We start from the raw sequence: 11,940 nt of genomic DNA on the forward strand, positions 1-11,940 counted from the left end.
TCGTCGGGAAATGACCAAGTATCTATGGTTTGTGCGTCATCGATAGGATTTTCTGCGAAGAATTCGGCGACGGCGCGACCTTTTATAACTTTCAGTGGCACATATTTGAGGTCAAATTCCGAGAGCATCAGAGTCCATCTTGCCAGACGTCCGTTGAGGACGGGTTTCTCGAAGAGGTATTTGACGGGGTCCATTTTGGAGTATATCTTGACGGAGTAGCTAAGCATATAATGACGTAGCTTCTTCGTTGCCCACACAAGAGCGAGGCATGTCTTTTCGAGTTGTGAGTATTTGCACTCGTACTCCAAGAACTTCTTGCTAAGATAGTAGATAGCTCTCTCTTCACTTCCTACGGTTTGAGCTAGCATGGCACCCATGGCGGTTTCGGTCACTGTGAGATATAAACAAAGAGGTTGATCTCGTTGCGGTGGCATGAGCACTGGTGGTTTAGCCAATATCTCCTTAATTCGGTCGAACGCCTTTTGACAATCATCACCCCACATGGTATGGTCTGTTTTCTTGAGTTTCTTGAAGATAGGCTCACAAATCATCGTAAGTTTCGATATGAATCGACTTATGTATTGTACTTTTCCCAGAATCCTCGACTTCTTTTTTCTGTTTGAGGTTGTGGCATTTCAATCAGAGCTTTGATTTTGGAAGGATCTATTTCTATACCCCGTTGGCTAACAACGTATCCTAGGAGTTTGCCAGATGTTACCCCAAATGTACATTTCTGAGGATTGAGTCTCATGTTGTACTTTCGTAGTCTTGCGAAGAACTTGCGAAGGTTCGCAATATGTCCCTCTCTTTCCTTGGATTTGACGATCATGTCATCTACGTATACCTCAACTTCTTTGTGCATCATGTCATGTAGGAGTGTAGTTGCGGTGCGTTGGTATGTAGCTCCGGCGTTGATCAATCCGAACGGCATTACCGTATAGCAATAGGTTCCCCATTGGGTGACGAACGCGGTCTTATGCATATCTTCCATGGCCATCTTGATTTGGTTATAACCCGCGTACCCATCCATGAAGGATAGTAATGCGTGGTCTGCAGTATTGTCTACCAATATGTCATTGTGAGGTAGAGGGAAGTCATCTTTTGGACTTGCTTTGTTCAAGTCCCTAAAGTCAACACAAACACGGATTCTCCCATCCTTTTTTGGGTACAGGTACTATGTTAGCTACCCAGTCAGAATACTCGGAAACTTTGATGAACCCGGCTTTGAATTGCTTGTCAACTTCTTCCTTAATCTTTAGAGCCCATTCTGTTCTCATTCGTCGAAGCTTCATTTTGAGGTTTGAAAACTGGCTTGATCGGAATCCTATGTTCGGCGATATCCCTGTCGATCCCTGGCATGTCTTTGTAGGACCAAGCGAAAACGTCTTTGAATTCATTTAGGAGGTCTATGAAATCGGCCCTTTCAGTAGAGCTCAAGGTAGTCCCTATCCTAAGTTCTTTGGGTTCTAGTTTGGTTCCGACATTGATGGGTTCGGTGTCCTCTATTACTGGTCCCCCTTCCCCTTCCTGTAGTATTTCTTTGGCTACGTAGGGAGGTAGTTCGATTAAGTCTGGGTCTTGGTCATCCTTAGTATCATCGTAAACAGAATTGCACTCAAAATAATACAAAGAGTAAGCAGAACCTGATTTATTCATATTAAGATTTGAGTAAAGTTGAAACAAAGAAGCCAACTGATCCATGGTCAGTGGCAGCAAAGGGACAGTAATTGGGGCATTTCCCGAACTACTGTGACTACTCGAGGCTAAGTTAGGAGAAACGAAGGGAGTGGGGATGACAACAGGAGTAGATTCTCTAATGACTTCTCTAGACTCCGACTCTGACTCCGACTCTGACTCCGACTCGAACTCGTCGTCTTCTAGTTCTCCTTTGAACATCTCTCCTTCTCCAGTGGTGAGCTTGAAGAGTCTTCCTTGATTGTTGGTCCATTTGATGGATTTTCTCCAACCTTTCTGCTGCTTTGTGTCGGTTTCTGTGATCAACGCGGTGGGGTTGAAGCGATCGTCTTGAAGTATCATAGTAATGATCTCATCCTGCGCGGCCCTAATGAATCAATCTTCTCCAAACAATAGGCTAACAGCTTGTTCGTCTAAGCAAGGTGTTTGACGGGTTTTGACGGTAGGAACCGTTTCTGGAGGAATGAAGTAGCAGTCGTGAAAGATCTCGATTCCGGCTAACTTCCTCTCAAGATAATGCCAAGGTTCGGGAAATCCATGAAAGAGTTCTGAACTTCCTTCTTGGACAAAGTACCCATTTAAAGTGGGGAGATATGGCCTCATTTGGACTCCTATGTGCTTGCGATTTTGGACTTGGGCGAGCATTTCGAGAACTTCTTCTTTTGTGGGTTTGTACCCTAGTCCAAGTGGTATCCTTGTTGAGTTTCCTTCCTTGTATGGTGCGAAGGTATTCTTCCGAATTGGGTTCAAAGGCATTCCAGGGAAGTATCCCTGGGATTTGAGTATGTGGTTGACCACCAAGTTAGAGTAGGGATTATAGTACAAGGGTGCCAACTCGCTTTCTATAACGCTTACACTTTGGAAGCCCCCGAGTTCATATACGGGATCCGCAAGGACTTGATTTTTTGATTGCTTCTCGATTATTGCCTTGATGGGTGACGAAGTGATCGTCACAACTTTGCCATTTAGTGGGATCTTGATCTTTTGATGAAGGGTGGATGTTACCGCTTTGGAAGCGTGAATCCAAGGCCTTCCCAGAAGTATGTTGAATGAAGCTTCGATGTCCACTATTTGGAAGTTAACCTTTCGTTTGATTGGTCCCGTGGCTATGGTTAGGTTAGAAAGTCCTACCACTTTTCGTCGCGTACCGTCATATGCACGAACACCTTGATTTGTAGGAGTCCAATCCGACTCTTTCATGCCTAGTTTGTATGCCGTTTTGAGGGGTACGACGTTGACCGCGGAGCCATCATCCACCAAGGTCATTGGCACATTCTTCTTTAGACAAATGACAGTGATGTATAGAGCAAGGTTGTGACTAGCGCCAAAAGGTGGCAAGTCTTCATCCGAGAAAGTAATAGGATTACTTAGCTTAGGTGATTCTTGGAAGACCAAGTTGACTACATCTTCAAGAGTGGAGTTATGTGCTACATTCAATTTGGCCAAAGCTTGCAGTAAAGCTTGGCGATGTGGAAATGAGCTTGCCACTAGTTGCCAGACTGAAAGATCAGCCTTGGTCTTCTGTAATTGCTTGAGCAAATGATCAGTGGGGTCATCTTCGTTGTCATTTGGTGTGATGACGTTGGTTGGACCGTTTTGAGTAGTGCTTTGATATGGGCGACCCGAACGAGTTAGGTGATCCACATCTTGGTCTTCACCATTTTGGACTATTTCTTTGACTAGGGAGTTTTCAGTGAGATATTCGTCCTCATCGTCATCGGCCCAAACCCCATTAACTGCAGCTAGTTCCCTCATTCTCATGATATCACCTTCCAGTCGTATGATTTGATCGACTAGTTTATCGACCACGGTGACTACTTCTTGCATAGTGGCATTTTGAGAGAAGCCAATGGTACACGTTCTTTCGGTATTGCGTTGGGATTGCGTAAGGTCGTTACCATGCTTTCTAGTTCCCACACTTGTCTATCTACACTCCTTGCCCATGTGATGAAGTCGGAAATGGTAGGGGAGATAGTAGAGTAGAGCCTTTCTTTCTCAATTGCATGAATTTCATTTTCGGTGGGAGAAATGAGGTGTGAGCAATCTGTAACGCCCCGTAAATTTCGGACCGTTAATATATTTCAGAAATAATTTATTAATCAAAATAAAAGTGATAATTAAGTATTTAAAGTAAAAAAATAATTTAAAGAAATATAATTTTATTATATTTTGAAGAAAAGTATTTATTTTGATAGTTTTGAAATGTTTAAAAATAGTTTAAACCGTGTAAAATCTTTTATTTCGAAATAAGGGCGTATCGGGGGGAAAATGACAATTCGTTTGAACGTTGGGTAAACGAATTTGGAAATGGGTCATGTGAATACTCAATTTTATTGTAATCTCGTGTTTAAAGACTTTGGACTTGACGGAATTTGCGTTTGACTTACGGATTTAATTATTATTGAAACGAGTCAAAACCGACTCGTTAAAAATCCCGACTAAAAATCCCGCACGTACTTTGTCCTCCTTTCTTCTTTCACGCGTGACAGCCCCTCCCCCTTTCTTCTTTTTTTCTGATTTTGTTGTTCATCATCATCCTCAACATAAAACAAAACCCAAAACACCATTTTCAATAAATCAAGCTCATTTTCGTCACATCTTACTCGTTTCTTATCCGTTTTTCGCGAAATTTACCTTTCCGGAATCCCCTCGCCACGATCTACAACTTAGTATGTTCTAATTTCAATTTTCATTAAGTTCTTTTAAGACCAAATTTCGGTGATTTCGGTTTTGTGCTTAATTTTTGTGTTTTTTTTATTGTTTAATTAGGTGAAGGATTGGAAGACGAGTTCGGGGACTCGTATATTGTAGAGGATAGCGGTTAGTTGTGGTTAGGGTTTCGGTTTTGAGGACTAATTGCTCATTTTCTAGCTTAAGGTAACATATTTCGAGCTACTCGACGAATTATCGTCACATGTTTTTGATTTTTGTATGTTTGGTGAATTTTTGTTTGGGTAGTAATTTTTCACATGTTAAACTTAGTTGCATGCAAGCTTAATTTGTGCCTTTTGGTAGTTTAAATTATCAAAATTGAATTGGGGACGATTAATTAATTTTCAGACGGTCTTATAATGTATAAAAATGAAATAAAAAAAGAGGAGAAATGGTCCGGCAGCGGGCCCGGCAGCAGCCGGCAGGCCGTGGCAGGCCCGTGGTAGGCCCATGGTTGGCCCGGGTCGGTCCGTGCTTGTTTCGCGGGTTTTCGTGCAATCTTGGTCTTTAGGGTTAATTAATATTAGAATAGTATAAGTAACAAAAGGGTAGTAATTTGAATTGAAGCATACTAGTAACAAATATTATGTTAACGGGAAAATTGTGCTTATATTAATAGTTATCACATGTTAGGATAGTTTACAAAATGAAATTGTAATTAATAGGCTCAAAATGAATTTTATAGCTATAATTGTAATGTTTTGTTGATTGTCGAAAAACCGAGCCTTAGTCCCTTTGATCGATGCGATGTCGATTAATTGAGTGATTGGTCACCGCAATTTGACCCGCACTGCCGCAGGGGTTGCGGGTAAAAATTCGGTTGAATGAATTAGATGATCGGCCTTTTTCTTGTTTTCGGCCATTTATTATATCTCTGTTTCACATGTGTAATTAGTTGAATTTAAATAGTTTCTTATTTAGTTAGTTGAATTTAAATAGCTTCTTATTTTGTAGTAATGGCCCTAGTTTCCCCTAAAGCCTTTTATATTGTTATAATTGCTAGGATTGGAAATTAGTATTGAATTCTTATTGAGGAACTGTTGGGATTGTATGCTGTAAATAGACATTTATATAGCCTTTCACATGATTGAATATTAGAATTTATGTTGGCGAGTAGGACTTTTTGCCTCTTAAGGTTAAGTGGGTGTCTTACTTGACTTGTGTGGTGAGTCTTGGGTGGTGTGGGCTAAAATATTCAAGCTGGGACTAACTGTGACTAGGTCCTAGGTGAGTATTTCGGCCTTCATCATAGATAGGTCTTTATAGTCTCTGACGAGTATATGTTCACTGCTTGATAGCCTTTGTGTTCCTGACTAGTGGATGTTTATCCAAGTTGGGGCATGACCTCAGGTACTAATTTTGATAGTATGGGGTCAGCTTAAGTACTAGCCGACCCTTCGGTGGTGTCCTTAGGGTACTCACTTCACTTTGTTTTAAAAAAAGTTGTGAGTCTTGGGTGCGGTGGTGTGTATCCGCATGTCTAGGTCTGCGCAGATTTTAGGCTAGGGTTGTGTTGTCTCTTGGCCATGTTTTCTTAATAGTAACCGCTGAGCCAAGATACCGGTTCGATTACCTTCCCTACCTCGTGGTATAGACTTGAGTTACAAAGTGACTATTGACCGTACTAAGAACTTATGCCTGTCTTTGATATATTGCCCTTTCTTGTTTGATGATTCTATGAATCATAGAAGGTGAGATGCAAGCCGGCTATGGTTGATAGAGTTTGGATTACAATTTGTTATATGATTCACATGATAGTTTGTTGGGTCAGTTTAGGGGTCATTTGTTAGAATACATGATAAGTAAATGGTTTATCAAATTGTTTACATGTTACACTACATGTTACATTAATTTTGACGATTCGTGGCTGGGAGGACTCGAAGTTACTCCCCACTGAATTGTGGCTTTCGTGTTTGTATAAAATGCGATTGACAGGTTGTTGATGCTTAGTTGGGGTCACAGACGGCTAGTGAGCAAGGAACCTTGGACCTAGTTTTGGCTATTTTATTAGTAAACCTTTTATACTTTTGGTTTGTATATAATTTGAAGGGACATATGTCTCCCTTTCTATTTTTGGGTTGTATCTTTATATTTCTGCGTCTTAAGCTATGTATGTAAATTAGTTTATCAGTTGTTGCAGGGTTTCTGACACTCTTCTTGAGTTGGAATTGGTTGTGAATGGTTTAGTTAGAAAATTTTTGAAATTGCAGGTTTTTGGACTAGTTGAACCATTTACAAACATATCCTACCAGTTTTTCTGTAGAAATTACGCATTTAAGTAATTAGATAACGCTAAATATCAAGGGTGTCATAGTTGGTATCAGAGCCTATTGCTCTCGACGCACGTTTGTGCACCCCACTTAGAAATCACTTGACCTTTAAATAATAAACTTGAGAGAAGGGTAAGATGGGTAGATTTAGGATTTTATGTGGTAGTCTGTTTGTGATTGCTAATTGTTAGGTACTAATTGATTTTCTCTTTTACAAGTTGGCTCTCCAATAAATGTAGATAATGCTATCTTTCCTTAATCTTCCAATCTCGTTGTTTATTTGTCTTTTTAATTCCTCTTCTTTCGCCTTGGTAACTACTCTTCTATTCTTTCTCCCGATTCATCTTTGGTTCATTTTCTTCTTATAATAAAGTCCATGTGGACACCTTCCTTTTATTCCGCAGGATAGTTTCCTTGTTCAAGAGAACCCGGTTTTGAGAGAATGTATCATTAGAGGGCGTGAACGAGTTGAGAAATTGATTGTTTAAGGTTTGAGTTGTATAGGAGAATATAACTTGGGATCCTTTGGTTAGTCTTGTTAGTTGTACTTAATGTGAGAGCCTAGGGAGTTGAGAAACACCTTGGGATTTAGTTCTATTGAGAGTCTCGATATTTCTTGTGGAGAATTCAAGGAATGATAGTTAGCCCTAATCCTTGTAGGCCTTGAAAGGAATACAATAGGACTTTGACGTTGCTTAATGGATTGGTATCGTACTTTGGAATTAGTTAGTTTGTTAAACCTTTTGAGTTGACCAAACCTAGTATAGAGTAGCCTTGTTGACCTTTCGAAATTTGAGAACACGTGGTTGACCTTTTTAATCATATCTGAATTTGGGAATTTTGGTGGAATGTTGTTTAATGTAGTTCGTGAGTTCAAAGATGTGATTCTAATTTATGGTATTGGAGACTAGAAGTACTAAGTCGTGAGATGAGGGAGTAAACAAGCCATGGTACTTGGGAATGACATAGTAAGTGAAGTTCGATGATGAGAATGGTAAAGGAGATACTTTGGGACATAGATGGTAACAAATGAATTGGTGTGGTGAATTGATTTTGGCTCTTAGAACCAATTGAGTTGAGAAATACCTACCATTGTGGAGTCCTTGTTAGTCATATAATTTGGTAGACTTTTGGGGGCTTTGTTGAGCACCTTAGTGGTGTAACCTTATCATATCAATCATAAGCTTTGATGAGTGTTTAGTAAGCGGTAGCCCTTTCTTTGTGCCGCTTCTATTCTCTTTTCCTTCTCTTTAACGTTCGTTGAACCTTGTTTTTATGCCAATTCTTACGTATCTTCTTCTTGCTCTAGATATTTTCTTAACTCGAATACCTCTTGTTTTTGTCAACCGTTATCTTTACGGTCTGACTCCTTAGTTTCCTAACTTGTCTGGTTCATGCACCCTTTGAAAATATTTTACCATTTCTCTATTCCTTTATCACTCCTTATCTCCTTAGTATAGTTGGTACCTTATTGACCATGTTTACGGAGTTAGTGAGATGTGACTTGAGGATATAGGATTGACTAAGTAGTCGGGATTGTGATTGACTTCCATAATCACTTTGGAGATGAGGGTTTGATAATGTATATGTTACCATGTGAGAAATGTTAAATGTGGGATTATTAGTTGGTTTTAGTGAGTAATATTGATTACTACTTGAGGTATGGTATGAGAGTGAGAGTAAGCTACATTATTGGGAGGTTTTAGCACTTGTTTTGGTAACTAGAAAGGGTAATGGTATGGTTGACATCAATTGTTAGACTGAGGAACATAATTTCAATTTATTGTTTTAGGAACTCTGAGGTGATAAAGTGTTGTTACAATTATGACCTTGTTCCTTGAGAATTTGATGGTAAGTAAGTTTAGGATATCAAATTTGAAAGAATACCCTTTGGGGATGTTGATGACTATAATGGATTGGCGATGTGATTTGGTATTAGTTGGCTCTTGAGAGTTCTTGAGTTGAGAGGGACTTAGTGTTGAGAAGAATTTGTTAACCTCATAGATTTATGGACCTTGAGGTCGCATTGAGTACTTGAGATGATGAAACGGTGTTGTAGCTGAGTGTAGCTGAGTGTAGTTCCGCTTTTGGCAATTTTCTTTTAATTAGTAAAAGGATAGAGGAACGTGAGATCCTATTGATTTTTCGGATTTTGGGGTTGCTATGTTACTACCTTGTTTTGGAATGTTATTGTAATTTGGACCTTATATTTAATCCTATGAGGAATCTTTCTATTGGAATTGGAATATTGTTGGGAAGTAGGATAGTGAACCATGAGTAAACCGATCAGATGATTTGTGTGATGAACCCATTTATCTTATAGTTAGTGCTAATTATGGACTGGATAGTGCAACTTGTTGCTTGTGGGTTGGTTTCAAGCATGAATGCGTTTTGGGAATATTGAATCTTGGTAAAGGTATAATATTGTTACTAGTTTTGACTTTAGATTTTGATTTTGTTCAATGGAGGATATTGGTGGAAACATTTTAATTGGGAAATGGTTAAGTTATAATTGTAGAGAATAGGATTGTTTCAAGGATTAGATTATGCGTAGACTTGTCGATGAGTAGTTCAGATGGCTCTTTGGATTAGTGTGGCCTCTGGTTGTTGCCCTGTTGATGTTTTGAGGACCTAGTAGGATGACTTTGTGGTTGGAAAATTTAGTGAACCTTTTTCGATGTACCGATCTTCCTAATTCCGATCTCCGACAATTATCATTCTTGCCATTCTGGCTTGTTCCGTTGTGCTCGCCTTTATGGAACTCATTTGCCCTCTTAAGTAAAGCGTCTTGTTCGATTGGACATCTAAGCTATTTCTCGTTTTGAGTAATGGTTCCTTTTCTTACTCTTTTTCCGTGTTACTAAGCCTTGTATAATCATAATTAGTAAAGATAGTATTCTTACTATAGAATTTTAAACTAAAAGTTTGAAAATGCTTTTATAAATTTCAATGGTTTTAACATTAGTGAATGTTGAATCTCGTTGTTGGAGACGTCCTAATAATGGGTTTTCTCATTTATTGGTGTAGAAATATTTTTATATCTTGATATGAATATGGATGTTCTTGTCTGATCAACAAGAGTATCCCCGTTTCATTGAAAAGATACCTAAATTTTCTTATTGCTGTAATGTCTTCTTCTAAGTTTCGAGGACGAAACTTTTTAAAAGGAGGGGTGATTGTAACGCCCCGTAAATTTCGGACCGTTAATATATTTCAGAAATAATTTATTAATCAAAATAAAAGTGATAATTAAGTATTTAAAGTAAAAAAATAATTTAAAGAAATATAATTTTATTATATTTTGAAGAAAAGTATTTATTTTGATAGTTTTGAAATGTTTAAAAATAGTTTAAACCGTGTAAAATCTTTTATTTCGAAATAAGGGCGTATCGGGGGGAAAATGACAATTCGTTTGAACGTTGGGTAAACGAATTTGGAAATGGGTCATGTGAATACTCAATTTTATTGTAATCTCGTGTTTAAAGACTTTGGACTTGAAGGAATTTGCGTTTGACTTACGGATTTAATTATTATTGAAACGAGTCAAAACCGACTCGTTAAAAATCCCGACTAAAAATCCCGCACGTACTTTGTCCTCCTTTCTTCTTTCACGCGTGACAGCCCCTCCCCCTTTCTTCTTTTTTTCTGATTTTGTTGTTCATCATCATCCTCAACATAAAACAAAACCCAAAACACCATTTTCAATAAATCAAGCTCATTTTCGTCACATCTTACTCGTTTCTTATCCGTTTTTCGCGAAATTTACCTTTCCGGAATCCCCTCGCCACGATCTACAACTTAGTATGTTCTAATTTCAATTTTCATTAAGTTCTTTTAAGACCAAATTTCGGTGATTTCGGTTTTGTGCTTAATTTTTGTGTTTTTTTTTATTGTTTAATTAGGTGAAGGATTGGAAGACGAGTTCGGGGACTCGTATATTGTAGAGGATAGCGGTTAGTTGTGGTTAGGGTTTCGGTTTTGAGGACTAATTGCTCATTTTCTAGCTTAAGGTAACATATTTCGAGCTACTCGACGAATTATCGTCACATGTTTTTGATTTTTGTATGTTTGGTGAATTTTTGTTTGGGTAGTAATTTTTCACATGTTCAACTTAGTTGCATGCAAGCTTAATTTGTGCCTTTTGGTAGTTTAAATTATCAAAATTGAATTGGGGACGATTAATTAATTTCCAGACGGTCTTATAATGTATAAAAATGAAATAAAAAAAGAGGAGAAATGGTCCGACAGCGGGCCCGGCAGCAGCCGGCAGGCCGTGGCAGGCCCGTGGTAGGCCCATGGTTGGCCCGGGTCGGTCCGTGCTTGTTTCGCGGGTTTTCGTGCAATCTTGGTCTTTCCGGGTTAATTAATATTAGAATAGTATAAGTAACAAAAGGGTAGTAATTTGAATTGAAGCATACTAGTAACAAATATTATGTTAACGGGAAAATTGTGCTTATATTAATAGTTATCACATGTTAGGATAGTTTACAAAATGAAATTGTAATTAATAGGCTCAAAATGAATTTTATAGCTATAATTGTAATGTTTTGTTGATTGTGCCGAAAACTGAGCCTTAGTCCCTTTGACTGATGCGATGTCAGTTAATTGAGTGATTGGTCAGCCGCAATTTGACCCGTACCTGTCGCAGGGCTGGGGTTGCGGGTAAAAATTCGGTTGAATGAATTAGATAATCGGCCTTTTTCTTGTTTTCGGCCATTTATTATATCTCTGTTTCACGTGTGTAATTAGTTGAATTTAAATAGTTTCTTATTTAGTTAGTTGAATTTAAATAGCTTCTTATTTTGTAGTAATGGCCCTAGTTTCCCCTAAAGCCTTTTATATTGTTATAATTGCTAGGATTGGAAATTAGTATTGAATTCTTATTGAGGAACTGTTGGGATTGTATGTTGTAAATAGACATTTATATAGCCTTTCACATGATTGAATATTAGAATTTATGTTGGCAAGTAGGACTTTTTGCCTCTTAAGGTTAAGTGGGTGTCTTACTTGACTTGTGTGGTGAGTCTTGGGTGGTGTGGGCTAAAATATTCAAGCTGGGACTAGCTGTGACTAGGTCCTAGGTGAGTATTTCGGCCTTCATCATAGATAGGTCTTTATAGTCTCTGACGAGTATATGTTCACTGCTTGATAGCCTTTGTGTTCCTGACTAGTGGATGTTTATCCAAGTTGGGGCATGACCTCAGGTACTAATTTTGATAGTATGGGGTCAGCTTAAGTACTAGCCGACCCTTCGGTGGTGTCC

At 38.6% G+C, this 11,940-nt stretch overlaps 1 long non-coding RNA gene across 2 annotated transcripts; it reads left to right on the forward strand.

Moving 5' to 3' along the window:
- The first annotated feature begins 4,203 nt into the window (after positions 1-4,203).
- On the forward strand, positions 4,204-10,759 carry LOC141611794 (uncharacterized). Of its 2 annotated transcripts, none has more exons than XR_012528758.1 (3): positions 4,204-4,364; positions 4,465-10,478; positions 10,580-10,759. It is a non-coding gene; the product is annotated as an uncharacterized LOC141611794 (long non-coding RNA). The 2 variants fall into 2 exon arrangements; XR_012528759.1 differs by lacking the exon at positions 10,580-10,759 and having other exon boundaries at positions 4,213-4,364; positions 4,465-4,572; positions 6,343-7,578.
- Positions 10,760-11,940: the final 1,181 nt, after the last annotated feature.

This window comes from Silene latifolia, chromosome 11 (assembly GCF_048544455.1).
Source record: "Silene latifolia isolate original U9 population chromosome 11, ASM4854445v1, whole genome shotgun sequence".
Classification (NCBI taxonomy): domain Eukaryota; kingdom Viridiplantae; phylum Streptophyta; class Magnoliopsida; order Caryophyllales; family Caryophyllaceae; genus Silene; species Silene latifolia.